Source organism: Loxodonta africana, chromosome 5, assembly GCF_030014295.1.
Source record: "Loxodonta africana isolate mLoxAfr1 chromosome 5, mLoxAfr1.hap2, whole genome shotgun sequence".
Lineage (NCBI taxonomy): Eukaryota > Metazoa > Chordata > Mammalia > Proboscidea > Elephantidae > Loxodonta > Loxodonta africana.
The window spans coordinates 38,916,070-38,930,654 of record NC_087346.1 but is presented as its reverse complement, the minus strand read 5'-3'; positions in this window follow the sequence as shown (position 1 = coordinate 38,930,654).

The following is a 14,585-nucleotide window of genomic DNA, read 5'->3' as shown; positions in this document are numbered from 1 at the left end:
GTACCTCCAAGAAACTTCCTGGTCCAGGAATCCTGTAACTGAAACCAAATCCATTGCGATCGAGTCAATCCTGACTCATTGTGACTCTATAGGACAAGGCAGAACTGCCCCACAGGGTTTCCAAGGCTGTAGTTTTTACAGAGGAAACCCTGGTAGTGTAGTGGTTAAGAGCAATGGCTGCTAACCAAAAGGTTGGCCGTTCGAATCCAGCAGGTACTCCTTGGAAACTGTATGGGGCAGTTCTACTCATCACTATGAGTCAAAATTGACTGATGGCAACGAGTTTGGTTTTTTTGTTTGTTTTTTTAGTCTTTACGGAAAGGAGTCCTGGTGGTGCAGTGGTTAAGTACTCGGCTGTACTTAACTGAAAGGTCAGTGGTTCCAATCCACCAGCTGCTCCATGGGAGAAAGATGTGGCAGTCTGCTTCTGTAAAGATTACAGCCTTAGAAACCCTATGAGGCAGTCTACCTATAGGGTTGCTATGAGTTGGGATGGACTTGACGGCAATGGGTTTGGTTTTTGGGTTTGGTAATCTTTATGAAAGCAGACTACGAGGCCTTTCTCCCCTTGAGTGGCTGGTGGGTTGAACTGTTGACCTTTTGGTTAGCAGCCAAGTGCTTAACCACGGCACCACCAGGGCTCCTTGGTCCAGGAAGAAGTCTTCCAAAAGGAAGGACAGAATGCAGCTAGGTAACCTGGTCTTGGAGTCCCTAGTGATGCAAACAGTTAACACACTAACCAAAAGGTTGGAGGTTCAAGTCCATCCAGAGATGTCTTAGAAAAAAAGACTTGGCAGTCTACTTCTGAAAAACCAGCCACTGAAAACCCTGTGGGGTAGAGTTCTATTCTGACACACATGGGGGCTACTATGAGTCAGAATCCACTCCATGGCAACTTGTTTGGATTTTTTTTAACTCAATTAAGGTAGACCCAAACCTCTCTCTTTTTTCTTTTCTCTGTACGTTTACTCCTTAGTGATCTCATCCAACTCCTTACACCTTAAATTACAGCCTCTGCTCTGAGGACTCATATTTATTCTTCTGTGTGTTGTGTCTCTTTAGGGATTAAATTCTCAAATGCCAGTTCCTGTTTTCTCTTTCTGTCAAGCAAATCTCCTTGTTTGCTGTGTTCCCTATGGGAATCACTGCCATCTTTCTAGACAACAACATTCTAAATTTTATGTTCTGCGTTCTCTTCATAGTCAATAGATATTTGTTCTTCTGCTGCAGTAACTCCAAGATTTACTTTTTTCTTTTAACTCTTGCTGTCAAATACCACGACTAGACATTGACCACAAGACCAGCTGCACAATTTGTGGGGACTAGTACAAAAAAAAAAAAAGTAGGATCCCATGTTCAAAAATTTTAAGAATTTCAAGAAGTTGACAGTGGAGCATTAAACCAAGTGCAGGACCCTTCTGAGCATGGGGCCTTGTGTAACTGCACAAGTTTCATGCCACGATTGACCGTATCAAGTAGCTTCTTCTAGATTACCACGTCTATCTTTTCTTCCCAATAATTAGTATAAAATGTTTGAAAGAGGCTCTTCTATACAGGGTACTTTCATTTAATCAGCAAAATCTGTGCTTACCCCTCTTTATTATAGTGGCAGAGATCGTTGGTTGCACACCCCAGCTGTCTTTCAGGTCTTTCCTGCTAGAGAATGGCTAGCCTGTCCACATATACTTTGGCCCAGCGTCTCTCCACAACACCAGGGAAAGAATTTTGATTGGCTTAGACCAATCATACTAATTCCATTTCTCTTTTCTATGCTCAATTTAGGGATAGACATGTGATGCCTTTGGGCCAGTGAGCTGAGAAGTCTGCAGTGGGGCTTCTGGAAACATTTTCCTCACTCTTAAAAAGAGATAGGAGGTAAGGATCTGCTTTCTTCACTCTTTCTGCCTCTAGATATTGTTGAGTGTTGATGGGAAATTGGAGTTGCTGCAGCCATCTCGCAGCCGTAAGAGGACAAGTCTCTAGATAAAAGCCAATAAGCTGAGGATTACAGAGCAGAAAGAGGGAAAGAATTTCTCTTGATGACTTATTGGAGCTGCAAAGACCAATTCTCCAGATTCTTATTATATAAAGGATTCATTTTCTGTACTGTTTAAACCCATTCATTTTTCATTCAATAATTATATATTGACCACCTGCTAGCTGGCAAGCACTGTTCTTGGGAATATAAATACAGCAGAGAACAAAGCAAACAAAAATCACTACTCTCTGTGAACCTAACTCCTAGTGGGAAGACAATAAATAAATAATATGACACATAGATGTGTGAGAGAAGACTGAAGTAGGAAATGGGGCTTAGGGAGTGTTGTGTTCTGTAGCCGTGAACATGGGGTTCCTATTTTATGTGAACTGGTGAGGGAGTGAGCCATGAAGATATCTAGGGAAAGAACATTCTAGGCAGGCTGCGGGATTAACAAGTACAAAGACCCTGAGAAGAGAAGGCCATATTGAGGGAACTGCAAGACAGAGAGTTTGACTTGAGTGGTGTGATGGAGTGAGAGTGAGGTCATAGAGGGTAGAGGTGAGGGAATATGGCGGTGTCAAGCTTTCATCCTGAGGGAGCTGAGAAGCCACTGGAGGATTCTGGGTAGAGAAATCACATGACTTACTGCCGTTGCTGCTGTGCTGAAAAGAGACTGTAGGCTGACAGGAGCTGAAGCCAATAAGCAAGTTATGGAGCTATTGTGGTAAACCAGGTGAGACATGATTATGGGTTGGCCCAGGCAGGGAGCAGTGCCCGTGTGAAATGTCACATTCTGGGTATAACTTGATGGTAGAGCCAACAGGATTTGCTGATAGGTTGAGTGTGAGACGTGAGGAAAGGAGGGGAGTCAAGGATGGCACTGAGGTTTGGGTATAAGTGATTGGAAGTAGAGAGAGTCCTCACTCATAGAAATGGGGAGAATTGTGCAAGGAGCAGGTTTGGGGAAAATTTTAGGAAATCAATTTTGGACATACCGTGTTTGAGAGGCTTATTCTGAGTCTGCAGAGGTGGGGTAAGGGCTAAAAATAAATGTGGAAGTCATCAGCATGGAGATGGATTTTAAAGCCAGGAGGCCAGATGAAGTTCTCTGTAAAGCAAGTATGGAAAGAGAAACAGAGTAAGGTCTAAGTTTTAAAAGATCAGGGAATTAAAAACCAGTAAAGGAGCCCTGGTGGCGCAGCAGTTAAGAGCTTGGCTGCTAACCAAGAGGTCAGCAGTTCAAGTCTACCAGCTGCTACTTGGAAACCCTATGGGGCAGTTCTGCTCTGTCTCTTCTGTCCTGTAGGGTCGATATGAGTTGGAAATGACTTGATGGCAGTGGGTTTGGTTTTTGGGTTTAAAGGTGACAGAAGGAGCCCTGGTGGTACAGTGGGTAAACGCCTGGCTGCTAACCAAAAGGTCTGCAGCTTGAACCTACCTGCCACTCCGCGGGGGAAAGATGTGGCATTCTGCTTCCGTAAAGATTATAGCCTTGGAAACCCTGTGGGGCAGTTCTACTTTGGATTGCTATGAGTTGGCATCAACTTGACGGCCATGGGTTTGGTTTTTGGTTTAAAAGTGACTGAGTAGGAGTAGCCAGAGCAGGAGTAGAACTAAGAGAGTGGTATCGCAGTGTGTCCAAGAAAGAGAACCATCAATCCTGCTGATATGGAGGAAGATGAGGACTAGATATTCACCACTGGATTGAGCAACATTGAGGTTATTGGTGAACTTCACAAGAGAAGTTTCAATGCAGTATTGAGGGCAAAACATGATTACAGTCAGAGGAAGAAAAAAAAAAGGAAAAGAAATTGAATACAGCAATATAATCAGTGTTACCAAAACAAAACTATGAAAACATAAACTACCCTGTATTTGTATTGATTTTTATTTGAGCGATGCAAGTGCCACGAAATGAGATCTTCTGGATAGTCAGGACTAGTCTGTACTTTCTATACAGAGCTGCCCAGTCTATCAGGTATCTCTGCTAGAAACCCCTAACCATCTTTTCAATGTACATGGACATCATGGTACATAATGGTACTGATGAGGTGAGAATACAAAGTTTATTGGACTTAATGTAATATATTAACTTAGAATACTTAGAAACTGGAACCTTATGCAATCCTATGTGTTATCTGGAATAACACAAAATCAGCAAAAGACAATGGATCAAGGGAAGTTTCTGTTTTTTTAGTCTTTTCCAATGTCTCATTAAATGACCTCATCCTTATTACTATAATGAAAATAAGTACCACGTGGTAAAACAATTCCAGTTGTAATGATCAATCTTTGCCTATTATGAGGGCTAAAACTCAACACTTGTTTCCCTTTAATTTGAGCTCCCACTTAGAGACTAACCTTCCTATTTTATCTTTATTGATCTGATATTTTCATTTAACCTCTTATTCAATCTCTGTTCTGTTGGCTTCCAACTTTGTTTTCTTATCATCTCTGGATATTACTTTTTCCATCTGCAGTGGTTCTCAAACTCTAGTATACTTTGAAAAGTTTCTTGTACCAGACTTACAGGAAAAGTAGGCATTCTCCCAAATCCTAAGAAGGGAGTGCCTCTTAGCAGATTATGAGCACTCAGTTAACCAGTTGTTAAATGACTTTGATTTAATGGAAGAGTTTGTCCAGTGGCTGTGTGTTAGCACAGTCTTCCCTGAAGGTGGTCAGAGAACAGAGCTCAGTAGAAGCCAAGGTCAGAGAGGAAGCCAGGGGCAAATCACTTATGACCTTTTATGCCACAGTTAGGAGTTGAGGTTTTATTCTGAGTTCATTGAGAGCCATTGGAGCCTTTTTGAGCCAAGGGATGATATACCTTGACTTATGGTTTTTTTTTATTAACTTTTATTAAGCTTCAAGTGAACATTAACAAATCCAATCAGTCTGTCACATATAAGTTTACATACATCTTACTCCGTACTCCCACTTGCTCTCCCCCTATTGAGTCAACCCTTTCAGTCTCTCCTTTCATGACAATTTTGCCAGCTTCCCTCTCTCTCTATCCTCCCATCCCCCCTCCAGACAAGAGTTGCCAACACAATCTCAAGTGGCCACCTGATATAATTAGCTCACTCTTCATCAGCGTCTCTCTCCCACCCGCTGACCAGTCCCTTTCATGTCTGATGAGTTGTCTTCCGGGATGGTTCCTGTCCTGTGCCAACAGAAGGTCTGGGGACCATGGCCGCTGGGATTCCTCTAGTCTCAGTCAGACCATTAAGTCTGGTCTTTTTATGAGAATTTGGGGTCTGCATCCCACTGATCTCCTGTTCTCTCAGGAGTTCTCTGTTGTGCTCCCTGTCAGGGCAGTCATCGATTGTGGCCAGGCACCAACTAGTTCTTCTGGTCTCAGGATGATGTAGGTCTCTGGTTCATGTGGCCCTTTCTGTCTCTTGGGCTCTTAGTTGTCGTGTGACCTTGGTGTTCTTCATTTTCCTTTGCTCCAGGTGGGTTGAGACCAATTGATGCATCTTAGATGGCCGCTTGTTAGCATTTAAGACCCCAGACGCCACATTTCAAAGTGGGATGCAGAATGTTTTCATAATAGAATTATTTTGCCAATTGACTTAGAAGTCCCCTCAAACCATGTTCCCCAGACCCCGGCCCTTGCTCCGCTGACCTTTGAAGCATTCATTTTATCCCGGAAAGTTCTTTGCTTTTGATCCAGTCCAATTGAGCTGACCTTCCATGTATTGAGTGTTGTCTTTCCCTTCACCTAAAGCAGTTCTTATCTACTGATTAATCAATAAAAAACCCTCTCCCTCCCTCCCTCCCTCCCTGCTTCGTAACCACAAAAGTATGTGTTCTTCTCAGTTTTTACTATTTCTCAAGATCTTATAATACTGGTCTTATACAATATTTGTACTTTTGCCTCTGACTAATTTCGCTCAGCATAATGCCTTCCAGGTTCCTCCATGTTATGAAATGTTTCACAGATTCCTCACTGTTCTTTATCGATGCGTAGTATTCCATTGTGTGAATATACTACAATTTATTTACCCATTCATCCGTTGACGGACACCTTAGTTGCTTCCAGCTTTTTGCTATTGTAAACAGAGCTGCAATAAACATGGGTGTGCATATATCTGTTTGTGTGAAGGCTCTTGTATCTCTAGGGTATATTCCGAGGAGTGGGATTTCTGGGTTGTATGGTAGTTCTATTTCTAACTGTTTAAGATAACGCCAGATAGATTTCCAAAGTGGTTGTACCATTTTACATTCCCACCAGCAGTGTATAAGAGTTCCAATCTCTCCGCAGCCTCTCCAACATTTATTATTTTGTGTTTTTTTGGATTAATGCCAGCCTTGTTGGTGTGAGATGGAATCTCATCGTAGTTTTAATTTGCATTTCTCTAATGGCTAATGATCGAGAGCATTTTCTCATGTATCTGTTGGCTGCCTGAATATCTTCTTTAGTGAAATGTGTGTTCATATCCTTTGCCCACTTCTTGATTGGGTTGTTTGTCTTTTCGTGGTTGAGTTTTGACAGAATCATGTAGATTTTAGAGATCAGGCGCTGGTCTGAGATGTCATAGCTGAAAATTCTTTCCCAGTCTGTAGGTGGTCTTTTTACTCTTTTGGTGAAGTCTTTAGATGAGCATAGGTGTTTGATTTTTAGGAGCTCCCAGTTATCTGGTTTCTCTTCATCATTTTTGGTAATGTTTTGTATTCTGTTTATGCCTTGTATTAGGGCTCCTAGGGTTGTCCCAATTTTTTCTTCCATGATCTTTATCGTTTTAGTTTTTATGTTTAGGTCTTTGATCCACTTGGAGTTAGTTTTTGTGCATGGTGTGAGGTATGGGTCCTGTTTCATTTTTTTGCAAATGGATATCCAGTTATGCCAGCACCATTTGTTAAAAAGGCTATCTTTTCCCCAATTAACTGACGCTGGTCCTTTGTCAAATATCAGCTGCTCATATGTGGATGGATTTATATCTGGGTTCTCAATTCTGTTCCATTGGTCTATGTGCCTGTTGTTGTACCAATACTAGGCTGTTTTGACTACTGTGGCTGTATAGTATGTTCTAAAATCAGGTAGAGTGGGGCCTCCCACTTTCTTCTTCTTTTTCAGTAATGCTTTACTTATCTGGGGCTTCTTTCCCTTCCATATGAAGTTGGTGATTTGTTTCTCCATCACTTTAAAAAATGTCATTGGAATTTGGATCAGAAGTGCCTTGTATGTATAGATGGCTTTTGGTAGAATAGACATTTTTAGTATGTTAAGTCTTCCTATCCATGAGCAAGGTATGTTTTTCCACTTAAGTATGTCCTTTTGAATTTCTTGTAGTAGAGCTTTGTAGTTTTCTTTGTATAGGTCTTTTACATCCTTGGTAAGATTTATTCCTAAGTATTTTATCTTCTTGGGGGCTACTGTGAATGGTATTGATTTGGTTATTTCCTCTTCGATGTTCTTTTTGTTGATGTAGAGGAATCCAAGTGATTTTTGTATGTTTATTTTATAACCTGAGACTCTGCCAAACTCTTCTATTAGTTTCAGTAGTTTTCTGGAGGATTCCTTAGGGTTTTCTGTGTATATAATCCTGTCATCTGCAAATAGTGATAACTTTACTTCCTCCTTGTCAATCTGGATACCTTTTATTTCTTTGTCTAGCCTAATTGCCCTGGCTAGGACTTCCAGCACGATGTTGAATAAGAGCGGTGATAAAGGGCATCCTTGACTGGTTCCCGTTCTCAAGGAAAATGCTTTCAGGTTCTCTCCATTTAGAGTGATATTGGCTGTTGGCTTTGCATAGATGCCCTTTATTATGTTGAGGAATTTTCCTTCAATTCCTATTTTGGTAAGAGTTTTTATCATAAATGGGTGTCGGACTTTGTCAAATGCCTTTTCTGCATCAATTGATAAGATCATGTGGTTTTTGTCTTTTGTTTTATTTATGTGATGGATTACATTAATGGTTTTTCTGATATTAAACCAGCCTTGCATACCTGGTATAAATCCCACTTGATCATGGTGAATTATTTTTTTGATGTGTTGTTGGATTCTATTGGCTAGAATTTTGTTGAGGATTTTTGCATCAATGTTCATGAGGGATATAGGTCTGTAATTTTCTTTTTTTGTAATGTCTTTACCTGGTTTTGGTATCAGGGAGATGGTGGCTTCATAGAATGAGTTGGGTAGTATTCCATCATTTTGTATGCTTTGAAATACCTTCAGTAGTAGTGGTGTTAACTCTTCTCTGAAAGTTTGGTAGAACTCTGCAGTGAAGCCATCCGGGCCAGGGCTATATTTTGTTGGGAGTTTTTTTATTACCGTTTCAATCTCTTTTTTTGTTATGGGTCTATTTAGTTGTTCTACTTCTGAATGTGTTAGTTTAGGTAGGTAGTGTTTTTCCAGGAATTCATCCATTTCTTCTAGGTTTTCAAATTTGTTAGAGTACAATTTTTCGTAGTAATCTCAAATTATTCTTTTAATTTCAGTTGGTTCTGTTGTGATGTGGTCCTTCTCGTTTCTTATTCGGGTTATTTGTTTCCTTTCCTGTATTTCTTTAGTCAGTCTAGCCAATGGTTTATCAATTTTGTTAATTTTTTCAAAGAACCAGCTTTTGGCTTTGTTAATTCTTTCAATTGTTTTTCTGTTCTCTAATTCATTTAGTTCAGCTCTAATTTTTATTATTTGTTTTCTTCTGGTGCCTGATGGATTCTTTTGTTGCTCACTTTCTATTTGTTCAAGTTGTAGGGACAGTTCTCTGCTTTTGGCTCTTTCTTCTTTTTGTATGTGTGCATTTATTGATATAAATTGGCCTCTGAGCACTGCTTTTGCTGTGTCCCAGAGGTTTTGATAGGAAGTATGTTCATTCTCGTTGCATTCTATGAATTTCCTTATTCCCTCCTTGATGTCTTCTATAACCCAGTCTTTTTTCAGGAGGGTATTGTTCATTTTCCAAGTATTTGATTTCTTTTCCCTAGTTTTTCTGTTATTGATCTCTAGTTTTATTGCCTTGTGGTCTGAGAAGATGCTTTGTAATATTTCGATGTTTTGGACTCTGCAAAGGTTTGTTTTATGACCGAATATGTGGTCTATTCTAGAGAATGTTCCATGTATGCTAGAAAAAAAAGTATACTTTGCAGCAGTTGGGTGGAGAGTTCTGTATAAGTCAATGAGGTCAAGTTGGTTGATTGTTGTAAGTAGGTCTTCCGTGTCTCTATTGAGCTTCTTACTGGATGTCCTGTCCTTCTCCGAAAGTGGTGTGTTGAAGTCTCCTACTATAATTGTGGAGGTGTCTATCTCACTTTTCAATTCTGTTAAAATTTGATTTATGTATCTTGCAGCCCTGTCATTGGGTGCATAAATATTTAATATGGTTATGTCTTCCTGATCAATTGTCCCTTTTATCATTATATAGTGTCCTTCTTTATCCTTTGTGGTGGATTTAAGTCTAAAGTCTATTTTGTCAGAAATTAATATTGCTACTTCTCTTCTTTTTTGCTTGTTTGCTTGATATATTTTTTTCCATCCTTTGAGTTTTAGTTTGTTTGTGTCTCTAAGTCTAAGGTGTGTCTCTTGTAGGCAGCATATAGATGGATCGTGTTTCTTTATCCGGTCCGTGACTGTCTCTTTATTGGTGCATTTAGTTCATTTACATTCAGGGTAATTATAGATAAATAAGTTTTTAGTGCTGTCATTTTGATGCCTTTTCATGTGTGTTGTTGGCAATTTCATTTTTCCACATACTTTTTTGTGCTGAGACGTTTTTCTTAGTAAATTGTGAGATCCTCATTTTCATAGTGTTTGACTTTATGTTAGTTGAGTTGTTACGTTTTTTTTGGCTTTTATCTTGAGTAATGGAGTTGTTATACCTTTTTGTGGTTACCTTATTATTATTATTTTTTTTATTATTTACCCCTATTTTTCTAAGTAAAAACCTAACTTGTATCGTTCTATATCGCCTTGTATCACTCTCCATATGGCAGTTCAATGCCTCCTGTATTTAGTCCCTCTTTTTGATTATTGTGATCTTTTACCTATTGACTTCCATGATTCCCTGTTATGTGTATTATTTATTTATTTTTTAAAATTAATCTTAATTTGTTTGTTTTTGTGATTTCCCTATTTGAGTTGATATCAGGACGTTCTGTTTTGTGACCTTGTGTTGTGCTGGTATCTGATATTATTGGTTTTCTGACCAAACAATATCCTTTAGTATTTCTTGTAGTTTTGGTTTGGTTTTTGCAAATTCTCTAAACTTGTGTTTATCTGTAAATATCTTAATTTTGCCTTCATATTTCAGAGAGAGTTTTGCTGGATATGTGATCCTTGGCTGGCAGTTTTTCTCCTTCAGTGCTCTGTATATATCGTCCCATTCCCTTCTTGCCTGCATGGTTTCCGCTGAGTAGTCTGAACTTATTCTTATTGATTCTCCCTTGAAGGAAACCTTTCTTTTCTCCCTGGCTGCTTTTAAAATTTTCTGTTTATCTTTGGTTTTGGCGAGTTTGATGATAATATGTCTTGGTGTTTTTCTTTTTGGATCAATCTTAAATGGGGTTCGATGAGCATCTTGGATAGATATCCTTTCGTCTTTCATGATGTCAGGGAAGTTTTATGTCAGGAGTTCTTCAACTATTTTCTCTGTGTTTTCTTTTCCCCCTCCCTGTTCTGGGACTCCAATCACCCGCAAGTTATCCTTCTTGATAGAGTCCCACATGATTCTTAGGGTTTCTTCATTTTTTTAAATTCTTTTATCTGATTTTTTTTCAGCTATGTTGGTGTTGATTCCCTGGTCCTCCAGATGTCCCAGTCTGCATTCTAATTACTCGAGTCTGCTCCTCTGACTTCCTATTGCGTTGTCTAATTCTGTAATTTTATTGTTAATCTTTTGGATTTCTACATGCTGTCTCTCTATGTATTCTTGCAACTTATTAATTTTTCCACTATGTTCTTGAATAATCTTTTTGAGTTCTTCAACAGTTTTATCTGTGTTCCTTGGCTTTTTATGCAGTTTGCCTTATCTCGTTTGTGATGTCTTGAAGCATTCTGTAAATTAGTTTTGTATATTCTGTATCTGATAATTCCAGGATTGTATCTTCATTTGGGAAAGATTTTGATTCTTTTGTTTGGGGGGTGGAGAAGCTCTCATGGTCTACTTCTTTATGTGGTTTGATATGGACTGCTGTCTCTGAGCCATCACTGGGAAACTAGTTTTTCCAGAAAATCCGCTCAAAAAAATGCAGTCAGATCCCTATCAGAGTTCTCCCTGTGGCTCAGGCTATTCGGATGTTAATGAAGCCGCCTGGGGAGGGTGGGGGAGGGATCAGAGAGATAGGAGAGTAGCACCTCAGAGTATAGCCAGAGTTGCTTGTCTTGCTTGGAATGACTATTATATCTGCGATTCCCGTGGGGCGTGTCGCCTATGTGTGCTGGCTGTGTGGAGATTGCCCCCGGGGGGTCTGGCCCACTGGAGTCTCGGTCAGATCCTCTGCTGCCAGCCCCACGCCCAACGTTAAGGTTCCCTTGCTGGGACGGTGCACTCTCGACTCCAAAATCAGTCGCTGCCTCCCGGGGACTTCTTGTCCCTCCAGCCGCGTCGCCGTGCCGCTCCTGAGAACCGGCTGGGCCCCCTCCCGGGGTTAGTTCGGGGGGATGGAGCAGCTCTCCGTGCTTATGCCGTGCCTGCGCCCAGCCAAAATCCCGGCGGGACGGTTCCCCGGCTGGGACGCTGCTCTCCCCGCTCCAAGATCAGTCACTGCCTCCCAGGGACTTCTCCCACCAGCTGTGTCGCCACTCTGCCCGCCCGAACTGGCTGGGCCCCCTCCCGGAGTGAGTTCGGGGGCTGGGGCTGGGCCCCTTGTTTGTGCCGTCTGCTCCCCTGGGCTCTGCCCCAAATCGGGCGCCGAAGGTTACCTGACTGGTACACTGGCTCCAGGCTCTGAAAACAATTGCTGCTTCCCTGTATTTGTTCGTTCTCCGTCTCTAAATCTGTGTTTGTTGTTCAGAGTTCGTAGATTGTTATGTATGTCATCGATTCACTTGTTTTTCCGAGTCTTTGTTGCAAGAGGGATCCGAGGTAGCGTCTACCTAGTCCGCCATATTGGCCCCCTGTGACTTATGTTTTGAGAGGATCAGTCTTGTTGCTGTGTGAGACAATGGATTGGTTATAGGTGAAGGTTGAGTGGGAGGTAGAAGCCAGGGGCCTGTTAGGAGACTGTCCCAATAATCCAGGTGAAGGCTGGTGGTGGCTAGGTCTCCACTGGTGTAAGTGGAGGTGGTAAGAAGTGATCACATTCTGCATATATTTTAAACATTAAAAAAAAAAAACCCGCTGCTCTCGAGTCGATTCCAACTCATAGTGACCCCATAGTACAGAGTAAAACTGCCCCATAGGGTTTTCAAGGAGTGCCTGGTAGATTCGAACTGCCGATCTTTTTGGTTAGCAGCAATAGCTGTCAACCACTATGCCACCAGGGTTTCCTTTAAACATATAGCCTCCAAGATTTGTTGATGTATTGGGTATGGGATATGAAAGAAAGAGAGGGGTCCTGGCTAACCTCAAGTGTTTGCTCTGAGAAATTGAAGGATGGAGTTTGCTATCAAGTAAGATGAGGGGGACTGAGGGAGGAGGTTTAGGGGAGAGAAGATCAGGACTCTACATTTGCTGAGTTGGGTAGCATCATATCAAGTAGTCATTCCATGTATGAGTTGCAATTGAAGGTGTAAATCTGGGAATCATCATACCCAGATGTGTATCCTAGGCGTGGCTTCTCAGATGCATTGTGTGAAGCTGCCTGGAAGTGAGTGAGTGCCTGAGTGAGTGGGGGAAGAAGCAGGCACTACATGGTCGCTGTTCTGGTGAAGGGACCAACAGAGATGGCTAGTTTTTAGAAGTAGCAGTGTCCAGGGGCCAGCCTCTGCAGCTGAAGCTGTACATGGAGACTGGGACCCAAGCTAGTGTCAGTGGGAGTCTCCGATGGAGCAGACCTACAGTGGACTTGCAGCATCGTTCCTGGATGGGTAACTTCCAATTCTCTGGCTTTCTTGGAGATTCTGTGAAATGTGTAATGCCTTTGAATAATTTTGTTTGTTTGTTTCAGTAAACCAATTAGATTGGTCTCTGTTCTCTGCAACTACAAGTCCTAACACAGATTCCTATGTCAGGTCACTCCCTCCTGCTGCTCCTGGTCTCTGCCACAAGGAGTCGCTGTGGAGAAACTTACTTTCACCCTTAGGCACTCCCACCTTGGTCCATTCTGCTGCAAAGCTTCCAGGTCCCAGATCACTGTGCAGGCTGGCTTGGTCCTTTGAAGGGCCACAGTGCCACTCCTTCCTATATCAGCTGGGGCTATGCCTGTGCTGGGTTTCCCAGTTTGCAGCCCTTAGCACTTTTTTCTTTTTGTCTTGTATCCAGACATCATCTAAAGTCCCACATGCATCAGTATGTCCTGTCCAGGGTCAGGACAAGGTGGTTTTAACACACGTCCACAAATTTTTTGTACCCCTCCCATCAAGAGATAGATTATGTCCCATCCTCTTGAAACTGGGCAGATCTTTGTGACAAAAGTAATGCTGTGTGTCTTCCAAGAGTAGGTTAGAAAAGGCTGTGTATGTTCTGCTGGTTCTTTTTGGACACTCTTCAGCTGCTATGAGAGAAGTCAGGTGACCCTGGGTCCACCAGGTGGAGAGCACAAATGGAGAGACCACATAGAGAGGTGTGAGGAGCCCAGCTGTGTGTGTCTTCCCAGGCAAGATGCCAGACATGTGCGTGAAGAAGACCTCGAGATGACCCCTGCCCCAGTTCTGTGTGACTGTAAATGCTGAGAGACCTAAATAAGACTGCCTAGAGAGTTCAGTTAACCCCCAGATTCATGAGAAAAATAATAAACAATTGTTATGTAAGCCAGTCTTTTGGGGTTCTTTCTTAGCTCATGGCAACCCCATGAGCTACGGAGTAGAATTGCTCCATAAAGTTTTCTTGACTGTAATCTTTATGGGAGCAGATTGCTAGGCCTTTCTTTCGTGGCGCCATGGGGTGGGTTCAAACTGACAATCTTTAGTTTAGCAACTGAGTAGGATCAGCTTAATGGGCTTGGTTTTTGTTTTCTTAGATAGCAATAGATAACTGAGTACTTATTCGCCTATATCCAGTGGTAAAAGAAATTAAAAATCTGGGCAGCCACTGATTTTGGAATATAATATAGGAATGGACTTTGCTATTATTCAAACAATTGAGTGTTACCAAGACTGGACCCAGAAATCATATTGAAGAGAATATTTGTGTGAAAAATAAACCCTGTCTTCAGGATAATGACAGCTGGTGTTTAAATAATTAAAGCCAAAAAAGCCAGTTGCTGTTGAGTTGACCCCGGCTCATGGCAACCCCATGTGTGTCAGAGTAGTAGCATGCTCCCTAGGGTTTTCAGTGGCTGATTTTCAGAAGTGGATCACCAGGCCTTTATTCCAAGGTGCCTCTGTGTGGACTTGAACGTCCAACCTTTCAGTTACAGTTGAATGTATTAACTGTTTGTACCACCCAGGGATGCCCAATAATAAAAGCAGCTAATGTTTATTAATTGAGCATCTTCGGTGAACCAAGTGCTAAGCATGCAGCCAGAAGGAAGATAGGCAAGGTCGCTTCTCATGTAC